General features: G+C 45.9%; 1 pseudogene; it reads right to left on the reverse strand.

Annotated features, from left to right (window-relative positions):
- Nucleotides 1–654: 654 nt before the first annotated feature.
- On the reverse strand, nt 655–4185 carry LOC110349119 (tRNA (guanine(6)-N(2))-methyltransferase THUMP3 pseudogene; annotated as a pseudogene).
- Between the last annotated feature and the right edge of the window lie 6574 nt (nt 4186–10759).

Raw genomic sequence — 10759 nt, forward strand, 5'->3', positions numbered from 1 at the left:
CCTGATGATATTTCCATTTTCTATGCCTATTAAGCCCATGCTTTACTGTACTTTAGGTTCTTCACAGACATTTCACAATATTTTTGTCAGTCTTTAAATTGTGTTTTGGTCCTTGAAGTGGACACCTGAGCCATTAACAGGTGAGAGGCTACAGTTTCAACAAAGTTTTCTGAAAGCCTATTGCCATTTTAAAAAAGCAAGGTCCTGAGTTCAATCCCTGATACCAAAACAAAAAGGTAACCAATCCTCTTTTTAACTATTTTAGCACAGTGTTATCCAGAGATAACGCCTCTCATTAGATATGTAAAATTTTTCCCAATTTTCAAAATTTTTGCCCCCAAAAATATACTGACTCATTCCCAATAAGAGATTCTCTTTCGTATCTTTTCACGTTATCCAGGAGGCCCACTTCCATGGTTAAAAATCTACAACTCAAGTGCAGATCTTCTAAGTCTTGCTCATTTCCTAGTCTAGTCACCCTATCAGCAAAAGATAGTGAGAAAGAGATGCCTACTACCTATATTCATCATCTTAAATCAGTCTGTTAATGTTTTCAGTGCAGTATTTAATAGAATTAAAGACATGATGACTGGAGCACAAAACTGATGTATTTCTGTAAAAAAAAAATCCCTGATAATATGTAGAAATAATAGTTCACTGGTTCAGCAAATACTGAATGGGTACTGTGTGGCAGGTACTGTGTGAGGCACGTGGTAGAAATGGTCCTTGGTTCTGTGGACTGCTCACTGACCCCTATTTAGTTTGAGGTTTAAATGGTTTCATGTGTCATAGGTGAAAAGTTGTTTTTGTACAATAAATAATGCAGCTGTGAAATGTCATATCCAGTTCATTCTCAAATGGGGGGTAAATCTGAAAGAAACTAGATTAGGATCGCTGAGTATGCTGTGAATGGGAACTCTTACTCTTTCCTTTTATTCTGAATGGAGACATTAAAAAACAGTGTGAGTGGCATACTATCTATTAGCATGATATAGAAAATTTAAACTGAGCGCAGCCAGACACTCAAGAATAAACCAAATACTATAATGTAAATTCCACATAAAACCTCAATGGTTCTAAAAAAAAAAAAAAAACCTCAACGGTTCTTTGGCCCAGGAAAGCACCATTTTACAAAGACGGAATATTGAGGTAATTTCAGGACTGGATGCCACAAGAAAAGCAACTGAATCTGAACAATGATCCAGGCGGAAATAACAAACTTACATGACTCCCAAATTAAGTTTTCATTCAAAGATACATCAGTTTTTTCTCTCATCTTTGACCAACAACAACAACAAAATATCTGACAGGTTCTTGTTTAGCAACACATGCCTTTGTGTACTGAAAGAAAAATCTACTTGGCTTATTGGTCCCATACCTCATCTACCAATGTTTCTGCTATTCTTTTTTTTTTTTTTTGGTACTGGGGATTGAACTCAGGACCTTGGGATTTCAAGGCAGGTTGCAGAACCAGTGAGCTAAATCCCCAGCCCTGTTTCTGCTATTCTTTACAAATAGAAATGTCCTGTACTAGTAATAACTTTATAATCCCTTTCATAAATCTTAGTCGTGTTTTAGATCTCTGTGTTAATCTGAATAAGAGATGCCTATTTTTGTTTTTCTGTAGACCTTGTGAAATTTCATCTTGTCCTGGGGCAAACAATCACAAAATGTAATTATGCCTTAGTTTTTGAGGGTGAGATAAAGAGAACTTAAAGAGCAAAGCTGCATGGACAATAGGAAGTATCCTAAGATCTTATGATTATGTTCTCTGCCTTTTATATAGGCCAAGGTGGCTTTCTACTTGACACAACAGAGAACAGGCCATAAAGCCTGAAAATAAAATGTTCTAAAATTAGACCTCAGAGTGTTTTCAATAATCATCTGTAAAGCCTTTTAAGGAAATTACTAACCTGGAGGCTGAGGCAGGAGGATCACAAGTTCAAGCCCAGCCTTGACAACTTGGCAAGACATGGCCTCAAAAATAAAAATAAAGCCAGGTGTGGTGGCGTATGCCTGTAATCCCAGCACTTGGGAGGCTAAGACACAAGAATAGCTGCAAGTTCGAAGCCAGCCTGGGCTACATAGTGAGTTCAAGCAAGACTTTGCCTCAAAAAACAACAAACAAACAAAGAAGAATAGAAAGGGCTGGGGGTATAATCCCAGTACTCCAGAATAAAGGCCTGGAGAGAAAGCTCATTTGCCAAGGTCCTGTGTAGAATTCCTAGTATGGAAAAAAGAACAGGAAAAAGAAAAAAACTAATTGCCAGCCACCCCCATCAAAACAGTTTCAAAGGCTCTGAAAGGCTCTGCTTCTTAAATCTTTAAATTACATCATATTGTAGTCACATCTTTTGCTACACTAGGTGAAGAGCTTCAGGCTGGTTAAAATACTGCAGACCGCATTTCTGTTAATATTTTTCTCTCTTCGTGCTGACATTTCCAGTGTTGGGAAGCAGGATTTGTATTACCAAGGTGTCCCTCTTTCTCCATCTTGCTCTGAAGAATGAACAAAAGCTTGAGGTGTTTGTTTCAGAAGATAAACTGCAGCATGCAGACCCCCAATATTCACCCAGACCATATGTACCTTTCGCCATACATGTCCCATTCCAGATAATGCCTTGGCAAAGCACTTCTTGTCCTGGGTAAGGAGTACGGCTCGGCCTGTCCCAGGTCTACAGACACGGCTCATCTCTCTCAGGCAAGCTGGGTAAAGATCCCAATTTCTCTTTTTGGAGCCCATCCTTTTTCCAAATGGCATATCTGTTACAATGATATCCACAGAGCCAGTTCTCAGTGGAAGATTGCAGCTATCCCACTGAATAGCATCAATGGGCAATCCCCAGGAGGATTTGCTTTCTTTAATTTGGCTCTTGGTCAATAAAGATGAGATATTATTAGCTGCTCTTTTTACAGCCAGTGGACTATTATCACCAGCGATATGATAACAGTTAGACCATTCAGTAGCCCCCTCTGTGGGTATTGCCCCTGTTCCACACATTGGATCAATTATTATATCAGTAGGTTGAGGTGCACAGAGCCTGAGCATCCCATATGCAAGAGTTGATCTAAGAGTTGTTGGTCCAAAATGTGTAATATTTCTGCGGTGGAGACTCTCCTCAGTCAATGCAATACCCACAACCATTTCATTATCATGGATAGTCAAGAGAACCTCTACATCAAAGTTGCTCATGTCAGCCTCCACTTGAAATGATCCTGAACAGCACCCCAATGTCTCTTGCAGCCTCATCTGAGGTAAAGCAATGTTTCTCTCCTGCCCTGTTGCATGTGACTCTAAACTTTAGCACCTGAGGCTCAGTTTCTTCTTTTGAATGTTCATCAGTCTCATCTTTGGAAGATGCCAGGTCATCACCTACTAATGTTGATATCTCCTCTTTGATGGCTGGGTTTTCCTAATCGTCTAAGATATGTGACTCTAGAGCATTGTCAGTAAACCCTCTAATATCTCTCTCATCTAATTTGTCTCCTTGTCCGTTATCAATTCTCTCTTTATTTGAATTCTGACTCATCTTTTTGCACTTCGTTTTTTTCTTCTTGAAACATGTGTTAACTTCCCATACTTTTAAAGGATCTGACCATGGGAGTTTTCCAGCCAAGTCTTCAAAATCTTTCAGAGCTTCTTCCTTAGTTTTTTTGAACTGGAAATCTTTAAACTCCTCAACAACCACAAATAAGTTATCCACTGATCTCAGACAATGAACCCGCAGCTGTTTGCTCAAAGCCAGTGGGGACAGTGGCCCCAGCAGTGATGTGAAGATGCTCAGACTCATTTCTGGTGCCACTTTCTTCTGTCACTGGTACAAATCTCTGGTTCTCATGAAGGTTCACATCCAGAAGTTTGTTAGTAGCTTCTTGAATGTCAGGCATTTTGGCAATGTTTCCGAGATCCCTAATAAAGTCCCCGGCAGGATCCGCGGTCAAAAGAAATCTTGGGGAGCGGCGAAGGCCAGAGAGAGGCAGCGAGACGGCTCCGCGGTGGAGCCAGACTGAGTTTCGACCCCGGGGCAGGACGAAGGCAGGCCTTTCCTCCCACTGCCTGGTTACTGCCGCCACGACAGACCCTTCGGGCTCCAGCACCCTGTGGTTACCCGAGTTCTCGGACCACGCCGCCGGAAGCCGCTCGCCATCTCCAGAAGCGGAAGTAAGGCGGCAGCTACCTGCTTCATTCTTTTAAAAATGTAATTATCTATACTTGTACATTAAAGAGTCCTTTAAAAATTACATGTATGAGCACAGTAGAATTCAGCTTGAGCATTAAAATGCACTAGTATACTTAGGTTGTACCCAGCCTCAGGGGTTTTTCAGATGTACCCTAAATAGAGACAGGGTCACAGCCTGAAATCTCCCTCCAGGACTTGGCTAGAGATGTCTTGTGTCTCTGAAGGTTTTCTAGGAGTAGAATCAACTTCCTTTCCTTTCTCTGACTACTGTGTGTGTGTGTGTGTGTGTGTGTGTGTGTGTGTATACACACAAGGGACACTTGAACAGCTTCCTGTTTCGGTAGAGTTGACTGCATTCCATCCTCCTCCTCGCTTGCTGGCAGGTACAGCCATGCCAGTGCCTGGGCTGGGCACTTGCTAGAGTAATGGAACGTGATTATAAATACTTCAGGCACTTAGTTTGCATAGTGCTGGCATGCTTGTTGACATATTCTTATGGAAATTGAGTAATTATACCAAAAGGTAATACTTTGCATTTGACACTGCATGCTACGTGTATTTGTGTGTGTGTGTGTGTATGCGTGGAGGGAAGCCATGAGATGAGTTATTCTGGTTTCTATTCTTGACCTCACAACTCAGTGAGTCATCACCGAGCATCTTTTAGTACAGTGAGTCACAAGCCCTGCTCTCGGCTGACACTGTCCACTAAAGTGCTCAGGACCTCAGGCAAAAGCCACCATGCAAGTACCTGCGTGTCCAAAGCTCTCAGTTTTCCATCTTCAAAAGCAAGAGGAGCATCGAGGTCCCCCACCATTCTGGGAAATATCTTGTCCAATTTATCGCCAAGAAAGGAAGGCCTGCAAAGTCAGAGATTGAAACAAAAATGTTTAAAATGAAAGCAAACTCCATGTACTTTACTGAGAATAGTGCTTAAAGAAAACAATCTAAAAACTGAAGATCAATATTCTCCCGCTTGCATGAATAGTTTTGATGTAGCAAAGAGAGGAGTCTTTCACAAATCCATTATGTACTTTATATGAAAAGCTCCATTTGCTATCATGATTTTCTTAAATATGAATAAAAATGTGATGGGAATGTTATCTATTGCACAATGTGAATAGCCCTCCACTAAGCTATGAAGTGTGATCAAAATATACAGTGAATATGTAATTTTAAAAATTACTACAGTAAAAGGCGTATTGCCATTAATCCCCCCTGAAAATCCTCCCCCTCATTTCAAACACCCTCATCCCACTTTTTTTGCCACTTTCTGAAGCACTTCTGGAAGTCCTCTTTCATGAGTCTTTTCATAGCTGTTCCAACATCCTGAATTGATTCAAAATGTTTACTTTTCATGGTCATTTCAACTTTGAGGAAGAGCCAGACATTACACGGTGTCAGGTCTGGTGAGTAGGGTAAATATAACACATTTTTAAAATTTTTAAGCATTCATTGTATTTTTTATCACACCACATATTCAGGAACAAACATGGGTTAGAACTCAGGAGCAGAAAGACAAGCTAGCTCCTGTTCCGGTGCTCACAGCCCGAAGAACAGAGATTTAGGGTACTGAGTGACACCAGCCTCAGCTGCAGGGGGAACTTGGTAGAATGCAAATCTGTAGGCTTAGTCTACTGATCAGAAAGCTGAGGTCATCTTACCACGCTCTCCAGGTGATTTTATTTTTGATCTAAGGTAAAAATTGGAGAACCATCTTGATACCAGACAGCAAAGAGGACTCCGAGGCACCAGAGCCAACGTGGAGAGGTTTGTCATCTATATGCCACCTTCCTGGTCCCTTCAGCTGGACTCAAAGTAGGGTGCTCTCCGTCCTTCACCAAATCATACCTAAGAGCATCCCATCCCTGTGAGCAAACTGTAAGAACCTGCAGTGGCAGAACCCCAACATTCAAGGTGAGGGGATCGATGGCAATGTGTCTTTTAGTGTAATGATTTTTAAAAATTTAAACATTTGCCATAATTTTCCATCGCACCTGTATCATTAGATGGCAATGTGAAATGACACTAATTCACTCTCGTTGTTAAGGAAATAAGACCCTGGAAGGTACATAGGCCGAGTCAGGGGCCTTTCCCAGCTCAGCCCCCACGGAGTCTGCAGGAGTCCTTCAGCCCATCCCCCACGCGTGTTGTGCACCCCACGAGCACACACTGGCCCTAACGTGAGTCTCTCGGGCATAGGTGACGTAGTCCAGCGAGCACTGTTCAGCAAGAGACACGCTTCAGGGACAACCTTTTCTTACATCTTCTGAGTTTTGCATCTTATTTTGGAAGTGCTTCTCCACGCAGGGAGTATTCCACTTGATTTGGAAATGAGGACCTAAATCTTCATCCATGGAGGCACTAACGGAGCACTCACCTGTTGTCCTGGAGGTGGGCTCGGCAGAGGGGCTGTCCCGTCCCGTCCAGGGGGCTGACCCATCTGTCACCCTCTGACCTCAGTAGCGGCTCCCGGGCCCTCCCCCTCCCCCTCCCCCTCCCCCTCCCTCTCCCTCTCCCTCTCCCACCTGCTTCCTATGGAGCTGTCCACAGCTCGTTCTCATTCTTTTCTTTCCCTTCCCAGGAGAGAGCTGGGGTTCCAGGTTAAGTAGAAGGGGCCGTGGAGGGGCTGGGGAAGCAATAGGATGTTTGTCTTTTAGTGCATAATGGGGTCAGGGTCTGTGGTGGACTAACTAACGGTCAACTTGGAACTCCCAGCTGAACTGAGTCAGCGTGGCTCTGGGCATGGAAGACCCGCCCGAGGATCGTTGCCAAGGGCCCAAAAGAACTGGAGGGGAAGATCAGATGCTGTTGGGTTTTCCTGGGGAGGCTTTGCCGTGGCTGGTTTTCCTCATACAAACTCAGCTGTTCCTGTTGTCAGAGGAGCTCGGGTACTCGCTGTGGCCAGGAATGGCTGCTGTTCTCGTCAGGGGAGCTCTGGTCTTTGCCTTGAGCATCACTTCTTGGTTCCAGTGCAGATCTCTCAGCCTTGCAGCCCAAATCCTTCACCCCACTGGTGCAGGCTTTCTGGCTTCCACCACTGGCCCTTGGGCCTTCCCGGTGCAGATGCTGGATGTGGACTTGCATGAGACATCGCCGTGGGCTCTGGGCCTCTGGCTGGACTCGTGGGGACACTGCCTTGGGCTCTAGGCTTTCAGCCAGACTTGTGTGGGACATTGCTGTGGGGTCCAGACCCTGATCTCCTGCACTCCTCTGCATCTGACTTTTTGGGTGAATATTATAAAATAATCCTATAAAGTATGTGTCCTGTATCGAATCTATTCCCTTGCAAGCCCTGACTACAGCAGGGTCTGAGCAGTGTCTAAGTGTGGGGGTACAAGCACCTGGAATGAGAAATAACCTCCAGCTTTGTATTAATTCAGGTCAGCGGTAATGGGAAGAGCTGGTCTCAGGGCTTTGGGAAATCCATCACTGAATGACAGTCAAATTGGTCAATGATTTAGGTCTGTCTTCTCTTCCAGGACAAAAGAAAGAGAACAATCAAGTATCCCAAGGAGGCGTGGCTAAGGGTTTCAGAGAACTTCCTTTTGCAGGGCAGTTTTCGGCTCACGGCAGTGTGGGCAGAAGATCTGCACTTGGCACATGAACACTTGCGACGCTGACCTGTTTTCTGGATGAAGATTTGCCAAATTCTTTCCTTCCTTCTGCTTTCAATTGCCTGTCCCTTCCTCTGGTTGAATTTCTTTAATACTTTCTATAGCACCTTAAATTGCAAAAAAGATAAGATTTCATTTATTTTTCTTCTGTTCTCACAACAGGGTCACATCTCATGTGAGGGGCTGGGCTATCCAGGGAGAAAGTAAGAGTGAAATCGCGCTCAGTCAAAACTTGACTTAAAAACTGCTTACATGATTATAAACCTGGGAGAATCCCAAGGGTTGGATTTCTGTCTTTGTTTTCTGTTTTGTTTTCCTCTAGGGTTGAAACAGATACATGTTTCTTCAACTGAATATTAGATGAAATACTAGATGTGCTGTGGGGCCAAGTGAAGGAGGAAAAAGTGCCTTTAAATATTCAGCTTACGCTCTGTATGGTGAGGTCGGGAGCAGTCACATGATTTGTGGGACCGGTGGAAATGAAAATGCAGGCATCTCTCGTTCAAAGAGCACCAAGATGCACTTACTTCTGTTTCTGTATGTGTAGCACATATACAAAAGCATCAAGAATTTCAAGACAGAGGCAGGGAGCGTTGACCCAAGCGGGGCCAGGCGCACCTATGTGGGTGGGTAGCGGCCCCCGGAGCTGGCCTGGAGGAGGAACCGAGCCTAATGAGCAGCCTGGCAATCAGAGCTGCACCAGGAGAGAAGCCTGGGGACTGCTATGGGGAGAGACGGGGCAGAGGGGGCTGGCGGTGTCCCATCACTCCCTAGGGCGGCCAGCACTTTTGCCCTCAAGGAGCGGTATAGCTGAATTTGTGAGGCATTTAATCACCACACAACACAGTTCCATCAGAAAAGGTAAATGGTGGAGAGGTTGCACACTCTATAATCACGCTTTTGGGTTTTTTCTGAGTTTTCTTTTTTCCCCAAGAATTCATTGTAATTTTTTGCTTTGTTTGTTTGTTTGAAGACAGAGTCACACTATGTAGCTCAGGCTGGCCTTGAACTCACTGTGTAGCCCAGGCTGGCCTCAAACTCACGGTAATCCTCCTGCCTCAGCTTCCCAAGGGCTGGACTTACAGGTATGCACCACCACACCCTGCAGTATTTTATTTTGTAACTGTTTTACACAGCTTGTTTTCTTGTGGGACCTGCCTTATATTTCAGAGCCCTATGTTTTTTCCAAGTTCTTTTATTATGCACAAGCCAGGCTGAGAGCAGCCAGTCGGTCAGATAATTCACCATAGCAAGTTATTTAACATCGGTGATGGAAGATTGAGTTTCCAGGATCTTTTCTCAACTCACTTGGGTTCCTGGTGTTACCCCACCGTGTCCACAAGATTCTCGCCACAGACGGAAACCCGACTCACCTGCTTTCACAGAAATTGCTTCCTTGTGGCTTTGAGTTACATATTTGAGCATGACAGGAAGTGTTCCGCCGAGGGTCAGGAAGCTGGATGGGACAAGCACCCTGACTCATGTTCACCTGTTCCAAGTTGTGTCACAGCACAAAACAACACTTCAGCTCCCACAGAACTCACAAAGAAGCAACGTCGCGATGTGTCACTGCAGTCGCCCAGAGTTTGGGGGATATTTGGGGTTGATCTTCTCATTGTGGGTGGTGGCAGTCGTGTGGGGTTGTTTTTTGGCAAGAATTGGAATTGGAGAATTCTGTTGTCTGTTTATTCCTCCAACACAAGCTAAGTGAGGACGTGTTTATAGGAAAGGACTTGTGTGGCAACAGCATTTTCTTTAATATCCATGTTGACCCGTTTCGGGTCGCCTATTTCAGGAGAAAAGTGACAAAAGAAGACATAGACACAAATTCCTACAAATCAGCAGCTACGTTGTCCAGAGTGGTTTGCCAAGGAGTTTCCACACACAGCAGCGGCTGAGTCTTCACTTTGCACACTGCTAAGTGTTCCTGGGCTGTCACCTTACCCTCACCACAACCCATCTCTCTGGAGAACGTCAGAGCCAGGGCTTGACCCCAAGATGAGGCCCTGTGGTCACCACTGAACAACTGGATTTCGGTCCCACTGCACAGCGTTGCCTGTCTGGTTTTTGTTTTGTTTCATTTCTGCCCTAGAACAGTAGTGGCCAATTTGCCTCCACAATCCAGACGTGATTTCAGCACTAATCAGAATTTTCGTTCTGTAGAATCTTCCTAGATTCCTGCAGCCAGCAGCTGACTGGCAGAAGACAGCGGCTTTCGCCTGCGGCCAAGGAGAGCGGGTTTGGCACAGCCTGCAGCCGCTCCCAAGGAGGACTCAGCAGCAGGCCTGACCCCACAGGCCCTGGGGATTGGTTGTTTACATTGGCCAACGTCAAACCTTGTGCAGATCTGCGCTGCCAAAGCGCCCCAGGGAAGCAAGGCCTCTATCTTCTGCTCGCAGGCCAAGTCTTCCAGAGCCTGGGTGGGTGTGGCTGCCAGGAGCTAATCGGCCGTCCAGGTGCAAATCTGGACCCATGTTTTCCTAGAGTAGGAGACGCAAATGTGAGTGACGCGGTGGATTGCTAACAGGCCTGGGGAAGCCCACTGGCGAGCTGTAGGTCGCTTGTTCGTGTACGTGTGGACGTGGTGAAGGTGGGCACCCAGCTTTCACTGCCCTGCTGGATCAGGGATGGACAGGTTCTGAAAGTCTCACGCGTGGCCCGGAGCTCACAGCATCACCCACGCTGCTGGGTCCGGACCCGCAGCTCCCAGGCCACTTTGCCTCACCCAGCTGCCCCCCCCCCCCCCCCCCCGCCAAAGGCCGGGTCCCCAGGCCGGCCAGGTTCCCCCATTGCAGCCAGGCCCCGCCCCAGCTCCGATCGGCCCCGCCCCTGGCCAATCCTCGCCCGGCACTAGGAGCCCGGCAGCCCAGTTCCGTAAACACACACCGCCCCGCCCCCAGGCTTGGACCATACCACTCTCCGCGCGGAGGGGGGAACGACCCTCTCGCTTCGCAAACGCAGTCC

Source organism: Heterocephalus glaber, unplaced genomic scaffold (genome assembly GCF_053883595.1).
Source record: "Heterocephalus glaber isolate CG9 unplaced genomic scaffold, H.glaber_assembly_v1.0 deba00001572, whole genome shotgun sequence".
NCBI classification, from domain to species: Eukaryota; Metazoa; Chordata; class Mammalia; order Rodentia; family Bathyergidae; genus Heterocephalus; species Heterocephalus glaber.